General features: G+C 45.2%; 1 long non-coding RNA gene across 1 annotated transcript in view; it reads left to right on the top strand.

Annotated features, from left to right (window-relative positions):
• The window catches only part of LOC119565818, an 82,314-nt gene that overhangs the window by 36,752 nt on the left and 17,892 nt on the right, over positions 1-27,670 (top strand). The window contains exons 2-3 of the long non-coding RNA XR_005224811.2: positions 13,385-13,458; positions 15,090-15,192. This is a non-coding gene — a long non-coding RNA (uncharacterized LOC119565818). The remainder of the gene's footprint in view (positions 1-13,384; positions 13,459-15,089; positions 15,193-27,670) is intronic.

Raw genomic sequence — 27,670 nt, forward strand, 5'->3', positions numbered from 1 at the left:
TTCCTTTATTTTCTTTCTCAGCTCTTCCCCAGACGGAGGTGAAAGGGATTGAGGTACCCCACAGGGTATCCCAAGTGCTCCTTCCTGGGTTCAAAGGGTGTGGTGTGTGGTTTTTTTTTTTTTTTTTTTTTTTTTTTGCATTTGGGTGGTGGCAGCATTTACCAAACCAAGGTCAGAGAAAAGCTGTAAGCTTGGAAGTGTAATACAAACCTGGAGTGGCAAGTATTAATTTTTAAAATCCTTGTGGGCCTCCACCTTCTGCACTCAAAGTGCCAGAGTGAGGATTCAGCCTTGAAAGCCTTCTTAGACCTGGTCTTCCATATTGACAATCATCTTCATGAGCAATGGGAAGAAAGAAGAGGGGCATTGCTCTTGTATCCAGTCCAGGGCTGCTGGATTGTGGGAAGTTGAAAGTAGCTCTGGGTAGAGCCGGGAGGTGAAACCCATAGTTTGAAAAAAAGGGGCTTTGCCCCATAGATGTGTGTTCTGCCTTATTGTACTCTGCCTGGGACAGCAGCAAGGACCAGGCATTCTGGTGGAAGTCGATATAACATCAAAGGTACTGTTCCAATATCTGGATGGGTCTCTCTGCTTGACTGTTAGTCTGAGAGTGATAGGTGGAAGAGAGGCAGGATCAGATGCTGTCAAGGTTCCTTCCCCACTCTGAACTCTAGGGTACAGATGTGGGAACCTGCATGAAAAACCCCCTAAGCTTATTTTTACCAGCTTAGGTTAAAACTTCCCCAAGGTACAAACTATATTTTTCCTTTTTTCCCTGGACTTTATTGCTTCCACCACCAAGCATCTAACAAATATAACCAGGAAAGAGCCCACTTGGAAACGTCTTTCCCCCAAAAATCCCCCCAAGCCCTATGCCCCCTTTCCTGGGGAAGGCTTGATAAAATCCTCACCAATTTGCATAGGTGAACACAGACCCAAACCCTTGGATCTTAAGAACAATGAAAAAGCAATCAGGTTCTTAAAAGAAGAATTTTAATTAAAGAAAAGTAAAAGAATCACCTCTGTAAAATCAGGATGGTAAATACCTTACAGGGTAATCAGATTCAAAACATAGAGAATCCCTCTAGGCTAAACCTTAAGTTACAAAAAGACACAAAAACAGGAATATACATTCCATTCAGCACCACTTATTTTATCAGCCATTTAAACAAAACAGAATCTAACGCATATCTAGCTAGATTGCTTATTAACCCTTTACAGGAGTTCTGACCTGCTTTTGCCGGGACCAGAGCAGGAATGCAACACAGAGACAGAGAGAACCCTTTGTTCCCCCCCCCCTCCAGCTTTGAAAGTATCTTGTCTCCTCATTGGTCATTTTGGTCAGGTGCCAGCGAGGTTATCTTTAGCTTCTTAACCCTTTACAGGTGAAAGGGTTTTTCCTCTGGCCAGGAGGGATTTAAAGGTGGTTAGCCTTCCCTTTATATTTATGACAGATGCCCAAAACCCAGAGAGCGTCTCATCAGAAGTGGGAGACAAATTGTGCACCACGGTCAGAGACATTGGGCTCTGGGAGGCTACAGAGGAAGACAGCTGGTCTATCCATAGCTGGGCAGTTTCCTGGGAGAAGGGTAAGCCAGTGCATGGAATGAAGTGTGCCAACTTTGTGACTTGGTCCACAACTGTCAGGGTGGTCATGGACACATTGGACTTGTGTAGTTCTACTACAAAGTCTAAGGCAATGACTGTCCAAGAGCCAGAGGTTTATTGTGTACTGCTTTGGAGCAGGCACATACATTGCAAGAGGCCACATAGGCTTTCACTGTGGCCCATATGCTTGGCCACTAGAAAACCCAAGAGACAAGGTGCTGACTTTTAAAGCAACTGAAATGTCATGCCAAGGGGGAGTCATGGCATACCTGTAAGGTTGTAGTCCTTGGAGGACCGGGGGGACATATATATGCCCTTTTACATAAGTTACCCTGTCTTGGACGTCAGCAACTAGTTCCTGGTGTCCTGTGCTCCCTACTCTCCTCAGCAGCTTGTGCTCTGATGTCCTGGTGCCCTCTTCTTTCCCTCACCCCACCCTGATGTCTGGCACACACGCTTGTGCATAAAGGCCCAGAAAAGATCTATGGGCATCTTATGTAGGATTTAAGTGGTACATAGGGTCCCCTGCACAGAGGTGAATTTTACCTTTCATCCCTACATTTAAGGAAAATCTTGCTTGTTCTGCAGACAGCTGCTCCGTATAGGCTTGGTCTGCAACTGCGTCCACATAAGTGAACTCCTATGGCCATCTGGAAATGCACTGAAGTCAATGGGGCTCCATACAGATGCAAGAATATCCCTGTATAGAGCCAGTTGTATAATCAGGGCTTAAGTCAACTACCTTGGCTGAGTAAAATGTCTGTTATATGTTGAAGATTGACCCCTACAGTGGCTAGTAATCACCACAACAGAGGCTTAAGACAGCAGTAGCATGGACTAGAACAGCAGCTGGAGTCAGGAAATTATCATTCAAAGACAGGGGTTGTGAGGTGTTGAGACTAAAGAAGTATATGAAAAATGTGCTTATTTTAAAATGTAATGAGATTTTTATTGTTAGGGTTGATTTAGATACACTGCTACAGGATCTGAAAAGGCACTATTTGCATACTGAAAAGGTACAATTTGAATATTTATGAAATTTTTTTTCACTATCAGTAGGAAAATGTTTTAACCCTTTATGGTTTCTAAAAATAAAAAGTTGACAATTTGCAAGACTCCTTTATTTTGGAAAATGAAATAATTAGACAAGGAGAGAAGACAAACCTCAATAAAAAATAGCATGCAAGTGAATCATTGATAAATGAGATCACATGATGTCATGCGCTTATGGCATTGGACATTCGCTAACATTCTGTTCCTCTGGAAAACAATTAAATAGAACAGAAACATATGAATATCCCAATTAGAATGAAGGAGTTAAGAAGCTTTAGGAATTATAGTAGCAGTGTTTATTTGTTTCATAATTAACATTAGACATTACCACCTCTGTTATGAGTAGAATATATAATCTAATCTCTCATTAAATTCTACACTTTCCATCTCAGTAGGCTCTCTGTACCAACTAATTATCACAAAGGTCATTGTTCTCATTTTTAGAATACCAACAGATCATTAAAACAGCACATCTCTGATTATGTTAGATGTGGGAAGCCGCAGTTGAGACAGAATTTTCAATTTCACAAGGGCTGAAAACAATTCTCATAAATTTAACAAGAGGATAATCTACTGCACAGTATACTCCCTTTATAGTGTATATTTCCAAAGGAGAAAGAGGAAGTGATAAGAAATAAACACATCCAAACAGGTAGATGGAAACTGAGCTGGCCATCATAGTTTTAACAAATGTAACCACAGTTCATCTGCAAAATCCTATGCCTTAAGTAATGTTAATGGTCTGAGCCAAACTAGTGATGTCCAAACCTCAAAGTATCAGGAGATTGTTTGGCTTTTCACTCAGGATAGGCACACACAAGCTCAGATGCCTATCTGAAGCCAACTGGGCTGGAAATCTCATAAGAACGAGCTTTCTTGTGAGATTTCTGGTACCTCCTGCTTTCATTTGTGCTGCAAATAGTGAGAATAGAACAATATTTCTCATAACTGACTCACAACTTTGGTTTTGATTCTTGCTGGAATAAGGAAGTGCAGAGACTATGAAAATAAAAAAGTTTTCAGACTTCAGTTTGAGTTTGGCTTGAATTTTACTTAAACCTTTGAGTTGGTTCTTATTTTATCCAGAGCATTTCCTGTACCCTGTAAGTAAGTGATTCATACATTTAAGGCCAGCAGGGATCATTATAGTCATCTAGTCTGACCTCCTACATAACACAAGCCATAGATTTTCACCCAGTAATTCCTGCATCAAGTATATAACTTCTGGAGGAATAAAAGCATATATTTTACACAAACATCAAATGGGGGGAAAAAAGCATCAAAATTTAGAGTTAGAGGTGAGAAGAAATCTAAGCATTCACACCAACTTTTGTTGTGCAAAAAAAGCACAGTTTTACTTATGGTAAATATAATCTGAGATTTGAAGCGAGTTAGCCCACACACAGTTTGGTGATTTTGTTTTAAAAAGCACTAGAGTTGGACAAAGTTGTAGAACTTTATTCCTTTTGAATTCTACTCAGTGAGTATCAGAATAAGTGCTCTACAAATACAGGAGATTGTAAATTACAATTTGAATTCTTAGCCATAACGATAAAGTAGGCTTGTTTGTGAAAAATGCCTCTCTTCAACTCACAAGGACAATGATTTCTGCTTCATCATGTTCAATCAGATTTTTAGTTGATGACGTGCACTATACTTCCTTTGGGATGAGCAATATGATGACCCTAAGGCAGTGACTTTGATATGAAACCTTCTGAAATTTGCTGAGACAATGAAGAGAAGGAAGAATCTGCAGTATTTTAACTCTTCAAAGAAGAGAAGCTGCACAGCTTAAATCAAAGAAAACAAAGCGCAAACAGGATCAGAATATTAATTTCTTTTAAGAAGTGCAAATTAGCCTGCAGTGAGACCATGGAAACTGCACCTCCCCACACTTTTGGGGTTGAAATGTCAGCCTGACTATGCTGTCATCTGCTGAAATAAAGTAAAACTTTTAGTTTTAATTATATATTGGCTTGTTTTCTCTCTAATTTTTCATTGACTCAGCGATTTTACATTGCATTTGGGGCACAATAGCTCTTGCCATTTCTTTTGGGTTTGCTATATAACGATATATGGTACAAACAAATAGAAGTTACAGAACAATATTCATTTCAATCTCATTAATCCAGAAAAACGCAATAGATATTGAATAGATTCTGCTGTAGCAATGTACATGGTTGAATTATTACAGGCAATGCAAACAATATTAAATACCCACAGGAACGCTTGCAGAAGTCGACTTACAAAGTCTATGCCCATTCCAGTGCAAGTGCACAGGGAGGGAAGAGAACTATGAGGCAGAGAATGCAGTGAGTCCTACTCCCACCGCATTAGGCAGGGGACAGCCCTTATTTGGATGGCTGATACAAGAGGAGCCTCAAGTCCAGCCAGCTCTGCAGTGTAGTGGTGTGAGAGCTGAGATCCCTGTTGGGAAGCACCAACTACACCTGTCAGAGATCCTTCAGTCCAGTGTGCTCTTCCTAGCACCCAGTAGACACGTTATGCCTTACAAAATCATAATGGCTTTAGGTATTCATGGCTGGAATGGAACACCTCATTCAAATCTCTAGCACACCTCTGCCATGTTAAAGGAGTACTGAGCCCTATGGGCCAAATCACCAGTTAGTATAAATCGGCATAGCTCCATTGACTTCAGTGGAGGCTCACAGCTAGGATCTGGTCTGATGTATTTGCTATTCACACTACAGTATTCCTACCAAATAGACAGTTAGATCATAATATCATATATTAGTTAGGTGCAAAGCTACTTTCCAAAACCTCCGGTCAGTGGTTCTCTCCAGCTTATTCTCCGCTTTAGAGCACTTTGTACATTCACAGCACTACAAAGTTGTTAAATCTTAAAAACAGTTTCAAGACATGCTCTACCACAGGATAAGATCATAGTGTTCACATTATTTCATTTTAAAACAGGACAACATCTTCAAAACAGAACTAAAACAAATGTTAAGTCCATAAAATAATGCTGTTTTTATTGCAGCTATTTACATTTTTCTGCAGGATGCTCTCAAGGAAGACTGGGGGTCAAAGGTGTAGTTAACCTTGAAACTGTGACACTGAAAATCTGGAAAAAAAATTGGATCTGGTCAACTGAAATGTTTGTTCAATAATTTCAAAATGTTTTTTTTAGATTTCAAACACACAGGGATGCTGGAGTCTGAGTCACTGCAATGTCCCCACTGAAGTCTGAATGAGGAAGACAATTCAAGGCATTAAATGTCTCTCTTTTTTCCTTTAAGCAACTTAGTTACATTCACTCCTGCAGAGAGTGCCACTGTAATTTAAGGGCTTGTCTACACTTGAAATGGTCCAGCAGCACAGCTGCACTGCCGTAGCACTTCTGTGTAGACACTACCTACGCCGACGGGAGGTGTTCTCGGGTAGATCCACCTCCCTGAGAGGTGGTAGCTAGGTCGACGGAAGAATTCCTCCATTGACCCAGTGCTGTCTACACTGTGGGTTAGGTTGTCTTAACTACACCATTCAGGGGTGTGAAATTTTCACATACTTGAGCAATGTAGCTGGTTCAGCCTACCTCTTTAGTGTAGACCAGGCCTAAGAGCTATTGTGGATTTGATGATTGCATGCATCCATCCATCCATTTAATACATATACTGTGCCCTTCAGCCTGGTACCTAGAAGGCAGAGTCATCAGGTTGCAAATTTGAAAACTAATGTCAATTAATCTCTTCCTTGTTGCTGTTTTACCCTGAATCAAGAGCATGATGAGCCAGAGAATCTGAGTCTGCCAGATCATCCTCTACACTGATTGATACAAAAATATTAAATGTTAAATTGACACATTTATGTTGGCTTGGAACAACTGGGGAATGTCGCTTGGGTGGAAATATGCAACAACTCTGTGTAAATGTGTATTGCCTGTGACCAGAGACTGCAGGTAAAGGGGCACACCTTGGACACAGGCCTCTCTGTCACTCCGCCATGCAACTTGAGCATGTTTTTGACCACTCTTTCCATACATCCAGACCACATTGAAATCCTGCTGCTTCTTTTTCCTCAACTTCTCCAATATGTCATCTTTTATTTCCATCCCCCACAGCCAAATCTTTCAATGAGGTCCCCACCTTGACTACTGCTATGACCTACCCTCCGGCCTTCAAAACACACACACATCATCCCCCTACTTCAGGCAATGTACAGTTCTGCTGACAAAGTCATCTTGTTCACCCATTTGATCGTGTCCCTTCTCTCTTTGCAGCTCTTCACTGGCCCCTATCTACTGTCACATTGGAGATAAGCTTCTTGTCACCACCTTCAAAGTGCTACATAACTCTCCCCCTCCCTAGTTACCCTCCTTTGGCCAGATTCACGGCCACCCCATCTCAGCTCTGCCAGTTCTCCTAGCCTCATCCACCAATTTGCCAGCTTCTCGCACAATCACCTCTGTGCCTTCATCCTCACAGAGCCCTCTGCATGTCACAGTTGCCCTGACAACCTCTGCAAGGACCCTACCATGTTTAAGTTTAGATCCCTCTTGAAGGCCCACTTCTGCTGTGCAGCTTGCAGTGAGTGTAGCTGGCTTGTACTAATGTCCTTGTTTGTTGTACCATTCCCCCTAACTTCTGTCCTCAGATTGTGATCTCCTTGAGGCAGGGAACAACCTTTCTGGGACATTCACCTAGCACATTGTGAAGCACATTCACAAACAACAATCTGTGAGTACACGTCCTATTTAATAGCAGTGATGGTTGCATGCATGTATTTAGGGACCGTGTGACCCTTACATTACATTTGTACATTAACTCACTATTTAGGGCTTGAGACACCATGCAATTTACACCAGTTTACGCCAGTGTATCTCCTTTGAAATTAAGAGTTACACCGGCAAAGAAGGAGAGTTACATAGTGGTAAATCAGGTCCTCATTGTCTCACACTAGTAACTTGTAGCCATCTGTATTTTATGTGGCATTTAGCTCCTCCTGGGAGATTTGCAAGGTGTGAAACATGGCTGTTTTACGTCTCTGCTGGACTACTTAGCATACTTGTGCATGAACACGGATTGACCGGTTGGGAAGGAGGTTGAAAATAAGGGACTTGATACTTACTGCCGTAGTGCCATTCCGGATCCCATGTTAGGTTACCCATCGTTGGTGGAGTATGGTGGAGCCACCTCCTGTCAACAGTCAGGGTTGCCCTTCGGGGGACCATCATGCACATGGATGGATGCCTCGAGGGACAGGGCTTTCCATTTAGTTTGATGGAGTAGTTTTGGGCAGTCACACACCAGTAGGTACCGTTCATCTGGACCAGCTCCGTGTGCACCAGTTTCTCAGTGATGGCCACTTCAAACTTAGACAGATTCGTTAGACTATTATATGGGCATGTACACAGAATTTCCTTATCAGAGTGGGTGCAACATTCACTAGGATACAATGCTCTCCCAGCGACCTCAGAATATGCAACGCCTTCTATCTTAATAACATGACCCCTCCTCCATACTGGCAGGGAGGTTACCATCCTGGCTCGCTGTAAATGAGGGATGGCCAGAGGTACCAGAAGGTTAAAGAGTATACTGTGACCTGTCCAAACTGGTCTTTGGTCTCTCATTGATTCTCTGTTTCCCCATGCCCATGGAGGGGTACTAGGGAGATGTAGGGTCCCACCACTTTCATAAGGGCTGCGTGGACCTGGCCATCAAGGAGATCAGTTACAATTCCCTGTGTGGCAATAGCCAAAGCTTGTCCTGCTCTCCAACAACTCTCCTCCAGTGCCTTTATTTTGGTACCATGTCAGTATAATTGGCATGCTACTTGCTTCCTTCCCCATGCACCACAGGGACAGCAGGAGCCACAGCAGGAGCCTCCCCATGGTGGCTCTGGTTGTCCTGGTCACCCTTCAGTCCCTCCTCCTCCACCTTCTCTTGTTTACCTTTAAAAATCACCTTTTTTTAGTATAAATTAACTAAAATTTTAAAAGAAAAGTCATTTTGAACTACACCTTCAAACTTTTCATTAAGAAAATGTCAAACCACCCGTTTTGACAATTTAAAAGCCTTTATTTCTTCCTCCTCCTCCTCCTCCTCCTTTTTCTTTTTTGTCAGGAGATTTGTTGAAACTAACCTTTTCAAACAAACAATTTTGGTTTTGATGAAACAGCATTTTCCAATGAAAAAACATTTCATTAGAAAATTCCCACCCAACTCTACTCCTGAATTATTCTGATCAGACTAGGTGATCACAGTGGTCCCTCTGGGCCTTGAAATCTGTGAAAAAATATCTGTTGAACACTTATATTGAGGTTCATAAGCTACATAGTTTATAAAGTGCAATCTGAATAGTTTTATTGACATGAGTACTCCCACTGATGTCAAGACTATTCACGTGAGAAAAGCTATTCATCTACTTCAGCATTTGTAGGATCAAGCCCTTAAAGAGTATGGTTTTGGGATGGTGATGGTCAGCATCAATATGCAAAAAGTCAGTCTATGCCTCTCAACACTGCCCTCATTAATCTGCCTGAGAAATGGGTTTTAATCATTGAGCACATTTAGTACTATATTTTAATTTTATTTTTACACTGGAGATGTCAAATTTCTTTTCTCTGTTGGAATTGTAACATGGACACATTTATAGTGGACAAATGCTCCACTGATGATGGGCTCGTGCTTTACTTGTCATCTGTATTGTAACATATATAAAATAAGCACAGCCCACATTTCATTAGAGATCCAGAGCAAACCTCAACCAAAATGAATGGACACACTGACACAGTGTTGACTAGGTCAGTCAGATAAAACTTATTTCAAAATTAAAATGGTTTAGAAGCACTTGTACTTGTCCATTCTCAAAGCTTAAAACCCAGACGTCCTTCTCCTTGATCCTTTCCCCCACACCTCTATCCTTTCCTCTTGCAAAGCCCTCTTCAAAATACAATTCCTTCAGAAGACTTATGCACGAGTCATTCTCACAATGAAGCAAAAATAGATGTTGGAAAATCTAAACTAAAAATCTATTCTAAACAAAAGTTGTGGAACAAACAAAACACAGGCTTAACTTTATCCCTTCAGTCTGTGGGAGCTTTCCCCCAGCATATCTCATCCCCCCTTATCTGTCTCTTTAGATTATTACCCTCTTTGAGGCAAAGACTTTGTTTACATATTTGTATGCAAAATCCCTGGCACAGATTTGAACTATATAAATAATAATTCCTTGCTCACATCAGAAGCTCAAATTTGGTTAAATATTCTTCACTAGACAAAGACTGGGTGTTTATATATAAGGATTTGCTTGTTCCTCCTGGCCCCATATTAGAATATCTGAAAACATTTCTGACTTTTCCCTCCCAGCTCCATCTGTTATGATCCTTCTAAATCCCAACTTTTTACTAAATAAACATCCTTTTTTGCAGAATGAACTAGCAAATGATCAGTTTCTTCCTTTAATGGTCTCAGTTACAGTAATACTTCAGTGAAAGACTTTACAACTAGTGGTAACACAGGTTTAAAATAGAATTGCAGAGGATTGAGAACTCTGGTGAACAATGCTCTTATCTGAGATTGGCACTACAGGATACTTAGATTATCTGTAGCTGTAGGAACAAATTCCCTGTAACATATCTGACCTGAAGAGCTCTGTGTACTTCAAAAGCTTGTTTCTTACACTAACAGAAATTGGTCCAATAAAAGGTATTACCTCACCCATCTTGTCTCTCTATAACATATAATGAATACTTAAGTTATGTTTAGTTTTGCCCCAGGATTTGTTGTCCTTAGAAAATTTACACCTTATCTGAGGTTTATGTTAGTTTAATGGAAAATTGCAACTGTACTTTTAAGGAATTTAATAGTAGCCTAGGGATTCTTGTATTGTTGGCTGGTGCTTTGAAAGCAGGTACCATTTTTTCCTCTAGAGAAACTTGCTATTTCTGCAGTACCACCATGATTGTTGTTGTTGATATTGTCTTATTTACTTATTTAAAATGTCTACAACAGTCACACCTAGAAGTCTCAGTCAAGACAGGTTGTGTTTGGTACTGCACATACACAAAGGCCTGAATTCTCACTTGCCCAAAAGATAATTCTGCAGCTGTTCCGTACCTGGAGTCTCTCTGGCTTCTTCACTTGGAGCATCTGTGGCACCAAGCCTTGTCAAGATTCTGTGGCTTTCTGATTTATTTCAAGTACGTTGGGAATGGAGAATGTATTAGAAAGAAGTCAATAGTACAATTAAGACAAAAAATCTTATTTCCTTTAATTTCTTCTCATTTTCATCTACAAGATGCTGATACTGCAGCAGCTTCAGACAGTGATGAGTGATGTGTAATGTAAGTTATAGCTGAGAGCTTAGAAGAGTAAAAAGCAATCTTATTCAATACAAATCCCATGATGCCAAAGCAGCAATTTAAAGTCCTGACTAGTCTGATTTGGGGAAGGAATGTTCTCAATGGTGTTCACTGGCTGTGAATACCTCTATTTTTTGGGTGCTGCATTTGAGAATCTTAAGCCTGATTTTCAAAAATGCTGAGTTCCCATGGCTCCCACTGGTTTCAGTTATCTTGATCTATGTTTGACATGCCATATCCTTGATTTATCCCAAGTCTTGTATCAGTTATTGACACGTCCCTTTGGTCAAACCTTCTGGCATCTCCTGCTGTGGTTTCAAAATCTGTCTCTCTCTCTCTCTCTCTCCTTTTACTCATATCTATTTATATGAAATCTGTGCATATCTATAAAGAATGGGTGTGTATTATAAAGACACATGTTCATGCATATATAGAATACATGATGCTGTGCTGTGACAAACAGTAACAAGTATATGTTTGGCATGGGTGCATTATTAGTGGCAAAACCACAAGGAAGTATCAAGACATTTAAAATGAGTGCTGGATTTTATCCTGTAGAGTATAACTCATCTGTGCAGTTATCATTCCAATTGCTGTTCTTCTCAGACTTTCATAAGTGCTAGATTCACAGTTTTCAAACGAGCCCAAGCCTGGCCCACAGAGGGACTTAAGTATTGTAATGCCTAACTCATGGGCACCCTGCCATCTAGTGGAATCCACAAACCCTAAGTTAGGCACTTAGGTGCCTAAGAATGGGATCCACAAAAGCCAGCATTCTAATCTCCACTTCTGATACAGAGCCAGAAGCCCTCTCCTGAGGGGAGATGTCTGTGACCCAAGGACCTCTTGCTGCTAAGTAGCCAAAGGGACTGGGGTGAATCAAGATTATAGGAATCTTCTGAATCTGGAATTTACATAGTAGTTTACACAAAAGTGTCATGTAAGGATTCTACTGAAAACCTGTATCACATTGAGCATCATAATCTTTGCAAAATATATGTGGAATAATATATAGGGAGATTTGTATGTATATTGGAAACTATGTTATTAAGGGCCTGTAGTTAAAGGTAGGTGACCCACAGGTAGTGTGCCTTAAGACAGCTTCCATCAGACAGGAGGTGGGAGACACTTATCTCTCAAGCTGACCATTGTGTATTGTGAGTCTTACAATAGCAGTCGATTTACATACTGAGTCAAATGCTAATGAAGAAATTGTGGGGACTTCAAGAGAAGAAATTAACAGGAGGAAGTGAACCTTGGGGAGCGAACACTCTTTACAGGTGAAGAACAAATGATTGGTCTAATATATCTAGGGGTGCAGAGAGATGCCCTGGCATCCTTCATCTGGGGTCTATAAGCTACCACTGGACTTGGTCTCATGAAAGGAGGATCTCAGCTATGCTGGTTGAAAACGTGAGAAGGACGTTGGGTCGGCAGTTTTAGACCAAGGGCATTTTGTTAGTTATGTTTTTAGGCTCTGGAATGCATGTTATGATTTTATTTTATATGTAACCTTTGTTTCCATTAATCCTTCTTAAGCTATTATTTGACTCTCCATTCTTTGTTAAATTAACTTTCTCTATAAATAAATCCAAGTGTTGTGTGTTAAGCAGAGCTGTGTCCTGAGGTGAAACTGGTAAGCTGTTGTGTACTGTTCCTTTGGGAGTAGTGAATCTGTGAATTCTCTGAGTGTTCAGTGGAATAAGGGCTGGACATTCCAGGGGGAAGCTCAGAGAACTTGGGGGTTGGCGTTTGCCTTCTTCTAAGCTGCATGACAGAAAGCAGATCCTGCGTAGTCTGAGATGGAAGCATTTTTGCTGCCTGTGATGGAGCTGACCCCTGTCAGGCACAGACAAGACTCCCTCATGCTAAGAGCAGGTGGTAGTGAGATGCCTGACAACATCTTAGGTGTCTAAGCCATTTCTTGCAAGAAATGTGGTGGCACACACCTAACTCCATGTAGAATGGGGACGGGGAGTAGGCCTCCTGAGACCACTGGTTAGGGCACTCATGTGGGAGACCCTGGTTCAAATACCTCCTCTATTGAAGATGGATAAGGGATTTCCACAGTAAGCTTGAGACAGAGCTTCTCTTCTTGCTGTTCCCTGATTCTAGTGAAGCAACAACTGCTTACATGGCAACACATAGATTCATAGATACTAAGGTCAGAAGGGACCATTATGATGTTCTATCATTATTAAATCACTGGGGGAAAAAAAGACGAGCCAAAAAAAGACTTTATTGCAGGTACTGGCACCTGAAAATGAGAAGCAATTCTCATCTGGTGAAGTGCATCACTTATATCCAGTTTAAGCCTGGAAAACTTCCATAGACTTCAATGAGAGCAGTTCCAACACAGAGTTTTCAGTTAAAATGACCCTTTCTTTATCTCTTGTTTAGGGCCACCAGCTTGCTAAAAAATGATGTAAATTGTGATACAGGCAGTAAAGATTGAGATCCTCACCTTACTAGAGGTAAGCAATATAAGAGAAATTTAATAATTTTGCTTTAATAGTGTTATAACTGTTGGAAGAAGTCTGCTCTTTACAGATGAAACATTTTGTTTAGCCATCAAAACCTAATGTTCTTCTGACATGAATTCAATTTGACATCAATTCAAATGGAATGCTGATTTGATAACTGTGTATGCAGTTCATTATCTAAAAATTGTAAGGCTTCACACTTATGTCAGGCCTGATCTGTAAAAATTTTCACACGTGATTAATTTTACACACTTGAGAAGTCACACTGAAGTCCATGAGACTATTCACATATGTAAAGTTAAGTATGTATATAAGTCTTTGTAGGATCCGGGCCTTTCAGAAATACATTATTCTGCAAGCAGTCCCTTTCATTTAATTGACTTTGGAATTTAGCAAGTAAGGGTGGCAGAATCTCTTACAAGATAATGATTTCCAAGAAAAGGCTGCTTTCACCTAGTGCAACCCAGAGTTCAAAATGTCTCTAAAGACTGTATTTTCAATATGCAGCATCAAATTTTTCACGTGCTGTTTTGCACACACCCCTGTGACCACTTTAATTTGTCTGATTAAATGGCAGTGTGCATTGAATTGTATATGCAAATTAGTGTGTGGGCAAAATTCCACATGAACAATTAGCCAATTAATTGAAAATTTGGCCCTTCGAGACATTTTGAACTCTGGGTTGTTTGGTCTAAGTAAGTAAAGCAGACTTCCTTTGAAATCAATATTAGCATTAAATATCCTTTTCAGCAGTTTTAAAATCTGAAAACAAAACCTATTGGTCAGAAAATATTCCTTTTGTATTATAAATGCATTAAATTAATGTTGATTGTTCTCCTGGGCTTTGGTTTTTATTTCATGTCAGAGTACTATATTTGCAGATGACTTACACAGAAATAAAATATAGTGTTTTGTTGCTATGGCAACCTAGATCACTATTTTTTCATTTAGGAATAATAAAAATGTAACTGAATCAAATAACATTTTCATTCTGACATTTCCTGAAGCAGGCCTTTCATGCAGACTGTGCATAATCTCAGTTTAAACTACTTTATTATCCTATTTTAGAGGATATTTTCATTTTCTATGTTAATTCCATAACCATTGGATTTAGCTAATACTATGCTCTTGTTAATCATTATTTCATACCTGCATAACAAATTTTCTGTTCTGGGTCCCATAGGATTACAGATGTCTTTCTCATTGGTTTCTGGGTCCCCAAATTATTTCTTGGGACCCAGGAATGTCAAATGGGAGTCAACTAATTTGAAAGGTGCCTTTCCAGGGGCTCACATTGCTTGCTCCAGAACTCAAACACATACACTGCGTTAATGCCTCTTCAGTCAGTTCTGACCCCTTCCCTCCCATGGCTACTTTTAACCTTAAACTGCTCCTTAAACTGTATTAATTTTATTCACCATATGACTTCGGATCACTTACGTCATACAATAGTTCACGGCTGATGAGTTTTTCCTTGGATTGTTCCAGGGTATAACTATTTGGAGCCTTATACAGAGGTATAACTTCACTCATGTTGTTTCCTGCTCTTGTTCCAAATTTCATCTAGCGATGGCTGCTCCACTCAGTGACCCCATAATATAACATCTGTTTCTTATCACCAGAGGGTTATGGCTTAGAGGTCCAAGCATAAGGTTTGAAAGACTCTCTTGGACCATGTCTTCAAACCCTAAGGATAAGGTCAAGCCAACCTTTCAACTTCTCAAGGTGAGAACTGAGCTGTGTTCGGTTTACTGCAGGTGAGCTTTCAAATGAAATTGTTAAAAAATGAGCTCTTCTCTGCTTTATGTGGATATTAAAGATTTCATCACACTTTTTATGAAACATACCAGAATCTTTCAAGTACTAGATAAATGTATAGCAGTATTATAAAATGCAACTCCCTTCACATGTTTTAGATGCAGTTATAATGTATGTCCCTAATGTATGTCATATCACATTCCCAAATGCTCATTTTAAATCAGTTAAGATTCAGAAATACCTTTAAATGATAGTTTACTTCCCAGAAGGGGTATTAGTGGGAGCATTAAGGTATGCGGGCTTCATGGTATCTGCAATGACAGAAAAGGAGGTGATTGTCATGAGTACCTGCCTAAAAGGCAACATTAGCAATGGTAGAGCAGCCCGCTGAGGAGGGCTTCCTGAAGGAGTGCTGGTTCCCAGTGGAGTCATAACCCTACCTGCTAAAGCCCAGGAAAAGGAGATTATACTGATTGCTAATGAAACAAGCCATGATGTGTTTGTGAAACCAGGCCAGAAGATAGAAGACCTCTTTGAGCCTGAAACCATTGTGAGACCCCAGCGTGAAACTGAAGTTCCAGTGATAGATCCTGCAAAATTTGACTTTGGAGACTCACCGCTGTCTGAGGAGTGGAAGGATAACCTGAGGAAGAAGCTTTCCAAAAGATCCAAGATATTCTCACTGCATGAGTGGGATGTGGGATGTGCAAAAGGAGTGGAACACCACATCCGGCTACAAGACTCCTGACCCTTAAGGGAGAGATCTAGGAAGATTGCTCTCTCTGAGATGGAAGACGTGCGGCACCATCTTCAAGAGTTGATTGTGAAGGGTATCATTACAGAGTCCTGCCGCCCATATGCCTCTCCCATTGTGGTGGTCCATAAGAAAAGTAGGAAAATCCGGATGTGTATCGACTACCACACCCTAAACAGGTGCACTGTAGTTGACCAATACACCATGCCTTGGGTACAAGATGCCTTGGACTGTTTGTTGAGGAGCCAGTGGTTCTCTGTGTTGGATCTTCGAAGTGGATACTACCAGAAGAGAAGAGGAAAGAAGAAGAAAAGAAAAAGACTGCCTTCATTTGTCTGTTAAGGTTTTATCAGTTTGAGCACATGCCCCAAGGTATTTCTGGAGAACCTTTTACGTTTCAGGGTTTTATGGAGAAAGTTGTGGGAGACATGAATTTACTGCAAGTGTTAATTTATTTGGATGACCTGATCGTGTTTGGAAGAACCTTGGAAGATCATGAGGAAAGACTTAAACTTCTAGATCAGTTGGAAGCCTATGGGTTGAAGATTTCAATTGACAAATGCCAGTTCTGCAGAACCTCAGTGAAGTACCTGGGTCACATTGTGTCTCAAGAGGGTGTAAGTACTGATCCTGACAAAATAGTTGCCCTCACTACATGGTCACATCCAAATAATTACAGAGAACTCAAGACCTTTCTTGGATTTAGTGGCTACTACCACAGATTTGTAAAGAACTATGCTACCATTGTAAAACCCCTGAATGATCTTACCCAGGGCTACCAGTCCAGCAAGAAGAAATCTAAGACCAAGAATAAGGGGAGGTCCCCAAAGCCTCCCGAGCAGAGACATTAGGGCCCCTTAGAACCATTTGGACCACGGTGGGATGAGAGATGTGAAAGGGCTTTTTGGAAAATCATTAATTGCCTAACTCATGCTCCAGTCCTAGTCTTTGCTGACCCAAGCAAGCTGTTTATCCTGCATACTGATGCCAGTTTGGAGTCTGGGAGCAGTCCTGTATCAGGAAGTGGAATGCAACTGTAAACCTGTAGCCTTTGCCAGATGCAGGCTGTCTGATAGTGAAACTCACTACCCCACCCACAAGCTGGAGTTCTTGGCCTTGAAATGGGCCATCACTAAGAAATTTCAAGACTACTTGTATGGTGCTCAGTTTCAAGTGTGGACAGACAACAATCCACTGACTTATGTGTTAACAAGTGCTAAGCTGGATGCTACAGGGCAGAGATGGATGGGCGCATTCGTGAGCTATGATTCATCATTCAGTGCCAATCAGGGAGAAGCAATGTAGATGTGGATGCATTGTTCCAGCATCCACTGGCATTGCAAGTTGTTGTGATACCTATGGGTGGAGTGAGAGCTATTTGTAGTGTGAGTTGTCGAGAGCCAGAGGCCCAGGAGAGCCTTCATGGGTGTGTTGCAGAAGCTCTGGGTCTGCCCCCTGAAAGCGTGCCATCTGCCTCAGTGAACTATATTGTGTTGGATCAATCTCCATTGCCCAGGCTCAATGCGACTGACTGGCAAGAAGCCCAGCTGCAAGATATTGAAATTTGATACACTACTTGCCAAAAGGGAGGGGTGAAGCCCCGCTGCGATAATCCCACCTAACCCCGCGGGTAGACTTCTACCGAGAGAATGGAACAAACTAAAACTGATTCAGGGAGAGCTGCACTGAATTACCACTGACCCTTTCTAAAAGCAACGGACGCAACTGGTGCTACCAAAAGAGTAGAGACCCCAGGCCATGAGGGCCCTGCATGATGACTTTGGACATTTAAGAATGGGGAGGACCCTGGAATTTATTCGTAGTAGATTCTGTTGGCCCCGGATGGTAGAAGACGTTCATAGAAAATGTGAGACATGTGCTTGATGTGTTCAATGGAAAACTCTGCCCACTAGAGCTGCATATCTGAAGAATATCACCAGCAGCAAACCTTTGGAGGTGGTATGCATTGACTTCTTGTCTTTAGAAGTGGAGAAGAGGAATGCCGGGAACATTTTTGTAGTGACTAACCATTTTATACTGTATGTTCAAGCATATCCCACACATGACCAGAGGGCCACCACCATCGCTTGAGTGCTGTGGGAGAAATATTTTTCAGTGTATGGGTTCCCAGCTCGGATACACTCCAACCAGGGGCAGGACTTTGAGAGTCACCTTCTGAAGTAGGTGCTGAGGATAGCAGGAATTAAAAGTCTAGGACAACGCCTTATCACCTGCAAGGTGATCCTCAACCAGAGAGGTTTAATCAAACCCTGTTAGATATGTTGGGGATGTTACGGCCAGAGCAGAAGGCAACCTGGAGTCAGCATGTTGCATTTTTGGTGCATGCCTATAATGCCACAAAGAACAATGCTACAGGAGTTACCCCATATCTCTTGATGTTTGGGCGAGAACCAAGATTACCCATAGACTTGTGCTTTGGCATATCAGAGGATGGAGATTCATCAGCAGTATGTATCCTGACTAAGGGAAAAGCTGTGGGATGATTATCACTTAGCTGCATCTGCAGCTCGGAAAAACTCAGACCATAACAAGCATCAGTATGATGCTAGGGTGCATTTGCAGGAACTCCAGCTGGGGGATAGAGTTCTGCTGCAAAATTTGGGTATTGCTGGCAAACACGAGACAGCCGACAGATGGAAAGCAATACCCTACCTCAGGGATCGGCAACCTTTGGCATGCGGCCCATCAGGGAAATCTGCTGGCGGGCCAGAATGGTTTGTTTACCTGCAGAATCCACAGGTTTGGCTGATTGCAGCTCCCACTGGCTGCGGTTTGCTGTTCCAGGCCTATGGGGGCTGCAGGAAGCAGCATGGGCCAAGGGATGTACTGGCCGCCACTTCCTGTAGAGTCTGAATGAACTCTCCCCTGACATCTAGTGGTGAGCCGTGGGAAAAGACTTCAGGAACGGATCTCATTTGCATGCACACCCACCCTGCCTAGGTGCTCAGCATGATGGGTTTGCTTGCCCAAATGATCACTTGTGGCTGGTGTTGGATCCCCAGTCTCCTTGTTTTGGGGGCAGGAGTAATAAAGCGTTGTTGTGTGAGCTGAGGGCAGCAGAACTGTACCTGGCATACCCCAATGGAGGGACTCACCCTCAACTGAACGGCACTCGCTAGGCAGGGGACATGGGTTCCAAAGCCCAGTGAGTTGAGAGAGGGTGGGGATAGGTACTTGTACCTGGTGGTGTGGGTCCTGCTTATGGGTCCTAGACACCATTTCTCTCCCCCCTCTCTCTCCCCCTCCCTCCCCATGGTATATAAAAAAAGAGCTATTTTAGACTCAATTGAGAGTCTTGTTACATGCTGCAGAGCTGAGATCAGTGATATGTAAGTATTAGACCTACTTTGGGACAGTGTCTCTATTGCACCAGCAGTGAGGCTCCCCTACTAACAGCTGAAATCACTGAGAGCTGAAATTGCTAAGAGCTGTGTTAAGTGGGGGGCCTGAAAACATCTTATTGTGGCCAGTAGGGTGGCTGGTGGAGTGGCGTGGCTGGCAGAGAGGGCCAGAGCAGAGCCCCACAGAGAGGCACAGCAATTAGCCATTGGGGTGACTAGCGAGTGCCCGAGCAGCAGAGCGTGTAAGGAACCTCCTTACCTCTCCCTCTACTCCACACAGGGTGGGAGGTGAACTCTGCAGATGAACCTCTGAACTCTGGGGCTGCACTGGCCAAGGAAAGCAACTGTGAGTGGGGTGCAAAGAAGGGATGGGCACTGTGACAGGGTCGGGCCAGATGGCTATAGAGAGTAATAGAAGGCAGATATATTAGCCATAGGCTAAGTAGGTCCCTTTTCCCTGGGTAAGGTAACAGGGAAGGTTTTTTTTTTTTTTTTTTTTTTTTGAAACAGAAAAAAAATTTTATTGTGACAATTACAAGAATTACCAAAGAACCAAATCAAAGTATGCAACAAAACAACGCAAACAGAAGGTATAACACAGCAGCTTTCAGGAGAGAGAAGTATTCAGGCTAGCCTGGGCCCAGAGCGGGGGGGCTCCTCGACATTCGTGGTCTTCCACCCCCTCGAGTTACCTAGTGCCGCGCCCAGTGTCACCGATTATTCCCCCCCCTGAGAGTACCCGGCAAGATGGGCACGGCTGCGGGGTGGGCAGTTTGGGGGTGGGGGGGTAGACACCCACGTATTATAGGGCCCTCCTAGATGACAGTAACGATGGTATCCACAGCGGCAACGGCTGGGGCTGGTGTCTCTCGCTCTTCCCCTCAATCAAAGGGTTAGACGGAGGGAACCGGATGGGGTCACCGAGCAGAGAACCCCGGACAGCGCCCACCGCTCTTCAAAGGTGTCAAGGGAGTCGGTGGACGCCGCCCAGAGGAACTCCGCCCGGATACGTGAATGTACTGAGGATAGGAAAAAGGCCCTACAATCGCAGGACGTTTCATGGGTCAACCTCCTCTCTCTGGTTTTATAAATGGCTGTTTTTGCCAAAGCTAGGAGGAGGTTAACCAGGAGATCCCGCGATTTTGTGGGGCCATGGATGGGGAGTGTATAGATAAAGAGGTGGGGGGGAAAATGAAGCCAGAAGCGCAACAGAATATTTGTGAGGAGCCGAAAAAGGGGCTGCAATCTGGCACACTCTAAATAGACGTGCGCCAGGGTTTCCCTCACATTACAAAAAGGGCAAGTATCCGGAATGGAAGTAAACCGTGTCAAAAACACGCCCGTGCTCACAGCTCCGTGAAGGAGCCGCCAACTGATGTCTCCGACGGGCCTCGGGACCAAGGTGGAATACAAGCTGGCCCACCGAGGTTGCTCACCCTCCAAAGGTTGCAGGAGGTCCCGCCACTTTGTATCGGGGCGGGACACCAGGGTGTGGGCGTGAAGGGTGTGAAGCGTGAGTGTATACAAATATTTCCGTGGTGCAAGTTGAAAACTGACCGGCTGCAGTTCATGCAGCCGGCTCGCAGTGAAAGGGTGAGGGGTTTGTCGGGATCGGCAGGGTAGGGGCCCAATGGAAAGGTCCGGCGGGCCTGGGGTAGAGGATGGGCGTGGTGCGCCCTCGCGCAAGGCTCGATTGACATAAGCCCGTGCAGCGGCGGTCAAGGCGGCCGTCACCTCTTGAAGTACGCGCCGGGGAGTACGGGGGCTGGAGAGCCCCATGCGCCGAGCGAGCGTCAGGGGATCCAGCCAGTCTCTCCGGTCGTAGTCCAGGAGGTCTCTGACCCTCGTGACTTCCGCCAAACAGGGAAGGTTCCAGAACAATCAGGAACCTTCTGGAAGACAATTAAGACAGGCTGATTAGAACACCTGCAGCCAATCAAGAAGCTGCTAGAATCAATTAAGGCAGGCTAATCAGGGCACCTGGGTTTTAAAAAGGAGCTCACTTCAGTTTGTGGTGTGCGTGTGAGGAGCTGGGAGCAAGAGGCACTAGGAGCTGAGAGTGAGAACGCGGACTGTTGGAGGACTGAGGTGTACAAGCATTATCAGACACCAGGAGGAAGGTCCTATGGTGAGGATAAAGAAGGTGTTGGGAGAAGGCCATGGGGAAAAGCCCAGGGAGTTGTAGCTGTCACACAGCTGTTCCAGGAGGCACTCTAGACAGCTGCATTCCTGGGCTGGAACAGGGAGTAGAGGGCGGGCCCAGGTTCCCCCCAACTCCTGGTCAAACACAGGAGGAGTCGACCTGGACTATGAATTCAGAAAAACGGCCAAGCTGAGGGCTGCCATGAAGCTCCAAGGCGAGCAAATCCGCCAATAAGCGCAAGACGCACCAAGGTAGAGCAGGAACTTTGTCACAACTGGTGTCAGAAGTGAGATCTGGTGTGCACAGCGCGGTGGAAGGAGGAGGGTGTTTGGAAGGGGGGGGAAAAAAGGGAAGAGGGTCTATTTTTATTTTTTTTCACCACAATGGAGGAGGTAGTGCAGGCACTGATACAAGTCACGGCTGCCCATTAGGAGGCTACTAGTGTCCAGGCAGCCGCCCAACAGGAGGCAGTGCGGCTGCAGCAAGAGACTAATTGCCTGCTGATGGACCAGGCTGCTCAAGACCGGGCTATTTTGCGGAAACTGGTAAACCAGGTAAAGGCCCTTACAGAGCTGAACTGCGGCCATGATGGGATGCAGATCATGTGGGCCAGCAATTGGCTGCAGAAAATGATGTGGGAGGATGATATAGAGGCATACCTCCTGGCCTTTGAGAGGACAGCTCTGCGGGAGGCTTGGCCCCGAGAACAGTGGTCTGGCATCCTGGCTCCATTCCTGTGTGGGGAGGCCCAGAAGGCCTATTATGATTTGCCTGAAGAGGCTGTGGCAGACTACCCACAGCTAAAAGCAGAGATCCTGGCCAGATCTGGGGTAACGACCGCAGTGCGGGCCCAGCGATATCATGAGAGGAGGTACCAGGAAAACAAAACCTCACGGTCGCAATTATATGACCTCATCCATCTTGCACAAAAGTGGTTATGAACTGAGTCACGGAGTCCGGAGAAGATACTAGAGATTCTGGTCATTGACTGGTACATGAGAGGACTACCGCCAGACCTTTGCGCCTGGGTAAGCCAGAACAATCCCTCCACCTACGACAAGGTTGTCATGCTGGTAGAAAGGCGAAGGACGGCAAGGGAGCTGACCCAACCAGTTAAGGAAGAAGCACCCCGGGTTAAACTAGCAGCACCAAGCCCTAGAGCTCGGGTGACTGGGCCACCAGGAGAACCCAGGTGGAAAAAGAGAGGGGCTGAAGGCCCACCAGAAGCCACAAAGAGTCGGAGCACTGAGGGGGAAGAGGATTGTGATGTTAGACTACCCAAACCAAGAGACCGGGGAATGCCTAGGGCTCCACACAGATGTTACGCCTGCAGGGAGTGGGGACACATAGCTGCACAGTGTCCCAATGCCGAGGAGCCTATGCACTGTAACCTGGGGAACTGGGCAGACCCATGCTCCCTAATCTCCCTATGGGGGTCTCACTAACCCCACATATTTACACTAGACCAGTGAAGCTAAATGGGGTAGAGACCACAGCACTGGTTGATTCAGGGAGTGCTATCACACTTGTCTCGGGGAAGCTCATGAAGCGTTGTTCAGCTGCTGTGCGCTAAGCGTATGGGGATAACATGCGTCCATGGGACAGTTGGTTATTACCCCACCATCCCAGTAAAAATTGAGATTCAGGGGAACACTACTGAGGTAGCAGCAGGTGTAGTCCCTAAACTCCCATACCCAGTGCTCATAGGGAGGGACTTCCCAGGGTTTGGAGACTTACTCCCGGTAGGGGAATTGGAGAAAGGGGGAAGCCCTGAAAGTAGTGAGGCATCCACAGTAGACTGTCAACCTCCGAACTTCTCTGAAATATCCCCAGATTTGTTCTCCACTCCCAGACAGCATAGAAAGACGAAAAGGGAAAGAAGGGCAGCTAAGGCCTTGGGAACCTGAATGCTGGCCCAAAGCCAGAGGGTCGCTCTCATAGGTAGGCGGACCCGAGCAGCTGAAAAGGAGGCCACCCTGGAGGGAGAAGCACCCGAGTCTGACCCACACCCTAACACCTCTGAACCAGTAGAGGCAACAGAGACTGGCCCCCTAGATCTCGGGCAGATTAGCCCTGAGAGAGGAAATTTTGGATGGGACCAGGCTGAAGACCCAAGGTACGACAACATTAGGAAGGAGGTGACCGAAATAGATGGGGTCCCAGTGGAAGGAAAAACCCAGGGACCAGGACCCTACTTCATAATGAAGAAGAATCTCTTTATACCGGGTTGCACCAGTACAGGGGCCGAAGGTACAGCAGATCCTAGTACCTCAAAAACACCAGAATGCTGTATTAAGTCTGGCCCATAGTCATCTTTTTGGGGGACATTTGGGGGTAGAGAAGACCCTGGCATGGGTCCTGCAACGATTCTTCTGGCCCGGAGTATATGAAGAAGTGCAGAGGTACTGTGCATCCTGGCCAGAGTGTCAACTGCACAGTCCCCGTCCCCACTTGAGGGCACCTTTAGTACCCCTTCCCATCATAGAGGCCCCCTTCGAGCGAATAGCCATGGACCTAGTGGGACCCCTGGAGAAGACAGCCCAGGGCCACCAATATATACTTGTTGTTCTGGATTATGCTACTTGCTACCCAGAAGCTGTCCCCCTGCGGAACACGGCCTCTAAAACGATAGCTAAAGAGTTGGTGGGGACCTTTGCCCAAGTGGGGCTTCCAAAGGAGATATTAACAGACCAAGGTACCCCATTTATGTCGAAGCTAATGAAGGACCTCTGTACGCTACTCCATATACATACCCTGAGAACTTCAGTCTATCATCCGCAGACCGATGGGCTGGTAGAAAGGTTTAACCGAACCCTCAAGGCAATGATAAGGAAAGTGGTAAGTCGAAATGTGAAGGATTGGGACACCCTACTACCCTACCTTATGTTTGCAATCCAGGAGGTACCTCAGGCCTCAACTGGGTTTTCCCCCTTTGAATTATTACACGGACGCCACCCCCGTGGCATACTAGATATTGCAAAAGAAATCTGGGAAGAGGAACCCATTGAGGGGAGAAATATAATTGACCATGTGTTGCAGATGCGAGAACGGATAGCCCGGGTCACCCCTATTGTACGAGAACATTTGGAAAAGGCGCAGGAGGCCCAGCGAACCCATTACAATCACCAGGCAAAAGTCTGACAGTTCCAACCAGAGGATCGGGTGATGGTGTTGGTACCCACGGCAGAAAGCAAGCTTTTGGCCCAATGGCAGGGGCCCTATGAGGTGGTTGAACCCGTGGGGGAAGTAACCTACAAGAACAAATTTATCACATTAAACTCTTAAAGTCTTGGCACCAACGAGAGGCGTGTGTAGTGGCCCAAGAGACCCTGATCCAGGGAAATAATATGCAGGAGCAGATCAGGATATCCACTGATCTGACACCAAACCAGAAGAAGGAGGTAACTGAGATGATCAACTGATACCAGGATGTGTTTTCAACCAAACCAGGCCAGACCACCGAAGCATATCACCACATTATCACAGACCCTGGGGCAAAGGTAACTTTGAGGCCCTATCGGGTCCCAGCAGCAAAAAGGGAGGAGATCAAGGCAGAGGTAAAAAGGATGTTGGAGCTGGGAGTCATTGAAGCGTCCCACAGTCAGTGGTCAAGCCCGATTGTGTTGGTGCCCAAACCCGATGGCACCACTAGGTTTTGTAATGACTTTCGCCGGCTGAATGAGAGATCCAAATTCGATGCATACCCCATGCCCCGTATCGATGAGTTAGTTGACCCTGGGCAATGCCCGATTTTTGACCACCCTTGATTTAACAAAGGGATACTGGCAGATTCCCCTTGCCAAAGATGTGAAAGAAAAGACGGCATTCTCTACACCCGAGGGTCTGTTTCAATATACTGTTCTTCCTTTTGGACTGCATGGGGCACCTGCCACCTTCCAGCGTCTTATGGACAAGCGCGTATGGCCCCATACCAGTTATGCAGGGGCATACCTGGATGATGTGATTATTCACACCCCCGACTGGGAAACCCACTTAGGAAAGGTGGAAGCAGTTCTGGACACGCTAAGACAGGCTGGCCTCACAGCCAACCCAGCCAAGTGTGCTATAGGGCTAGCCGAGGCTAAATACCTTGGCTACATTGTAGGAAGGGGCATGGTCAAGCCCAACTAAACAAACTAGAGGCTATCCAAAATTGGCCCTGGCCGAATCAGAAAAAGCAAGTCTGGGCATTCCTGGGTGTGGTGGGGTACTACCCACTATTTATTCCCCATTTTGCTACAAGAGCAAGTCCCCTGACAGACCTGATAAAAGCCCGGGGTCCAGACATGGTGAAGTGGACCGATGCCGCAGAGAAAGCATTCATGGATCTACAGACAGCCCTCTGCAGTAACCCCATGCTTATAGCCCCAGACTTCAACAAAGAATTCATTTTACAAACAGATGCATCTGAAGTAGGATTGGGAGCTGTCCTATCACAGATGGTCGGAGATGAAGAACACCCAATCCTCTACCTCAGCAGGAAACTCCTCCCGAGAGAGCAGAAGTATGCCATGGTTGAAAGAGAGTGCCTAGCTGTGAAATGGGCCATGGAAACATTGTTAGTACCTTCTGGGACGATGGCTTACCCTTGTGACCGACCATGCACCCCTCCAGTGGATGCAGCAAAATAAAGAGAAAAACGCAAGGGTGACCAGATGGTTCCTGTCCCTGCAACCTTTCCAACTCACCATATAACACCGGGCTGGAAGCCACCATGGCAATGCAGATGGCTTGTCACGAGTACACTGCCTGACGTCCCAAGTTGCCCAAACCCGTAGTGTTGAGCAGAGGGGGGGGATATGTGACAGGGTCGGGCCAGATGGCTATAGAAGAGTAATTATTTTTTTTGAGCAGGAAAGAGTTTTATTTGCATAACACTTACAAAGAATCACCAAAAAGAATAAAGCAAAACTATGCAACAAAACAAAAGCAAATGCAAGGTATAACACAGCAGCCTTCAGGAGGGAGACGTGTTCAGGCTAGCCTGGGCCCAGAGCGGGGGGGCTTCCTCTACACTCATGGTCTTCCATCCCCTCGAGTTACCTAGTGCCACGCCCAGGGTCACCGATTATTCCTCTCCTGAGAGTGCCCGACAGGATGGGCACGGCTGCGGGGTGGGCGGTTTGGGGGTAGGGGGACGTACACCCACGTGTGATAGGACCCCTCCTAGGTGACAGTGATGATGGTATCCACAGCGGCAACGGCTGGGGCTGGGGTCTCTCGCTCTTCCTCTCAATCAAAGGATCAGACGGGGTCACCGAGCAGAGAACCTCGAACAGCGCCCACAGCTCCTCGAAGGCGTCAAGGGAGTCAGTGGACGCCGCCCAGAGGAACTCCGCCCGGATACGTGAATGTACTGAGGATCAGAAAACGGCCCTACAGTGGCAGGACGGTTCATTGGCCAACCTCCTCTCTCTGGTTTTATAGATGGCAGTTTTAGCTAGGGCTAGGAGGAGGTTAACCAGAAGATCTCGCGATTTTGTGGGGCCACGGATCGGGAGGGTGTAGATAAAAAGGTGAGGGGAAAAGTGTAGCCAAAAGCATAATAAAATATTCGTGAGGAGCGGGAAAAGGGGCTGCAGCCTGGCACACTCTAAATATACGTGCGCCAGGGTTTCCCTCACGTTACAAAAAGGGCAAGTATCCGGGATAGAGGTGAACCGCATCAAAAACACGCCCGTGCTCACAGCTCCATGAAGGAGCCACCAACTAATGTCCCCGATGGGCCTCGGGACCAAAGTGTAATACAGGCTGGCCCACCGGGGTTGCTCACCCTCCAAAGGTGGCAGGAGGTCCCGCCACTTTGTATCGGGGCGGGACACTACGGTGTGGGCGTGAAGGGTGTGAAGCGTGAGTGTGTATAAATATTTCCGTGGCGCAATTTGAAAGCTGACCGGCTGCAGTTCATGCAGCCGGCTTGCAGTGAAAGGGTGAGGGGTTTGGTGGGATCTACGGGGTAGGGGCACAATTGAAAGGTCCGGCGGGCCTGGGGTAGAGGGTGGGCGGGGTGCGCCCTCGCGCAGGGCTCGGTTGAGCTAAGCCCGAGCAGCGGGCGTCAAGGCGGCCTTCACCTCCTGAAGTACGTGCCGGGGGGTACGAGGTCTGGAGAGCCCCATGCGCCGAGCGAGCGTCAGGGGATCCAGCCAGTCTCCCTGGTCGTAGTCCACGAGGTCTCCGACTCTCGTG

Source organism: Chelonia mydas, chromosome 1, assembly GCF_015237465.2.
Source record: "Chelonia mydas isolate rCheMyd1 chromosome 1, rCheMyd1.pri.v2, whole genome shotgun sequence".
Classification (NCBI taxonomy): Eukaryota; Metazoa; Chordata; order Testudines; family Cheloniidae; genus Chelonia; species Chelonia mydas.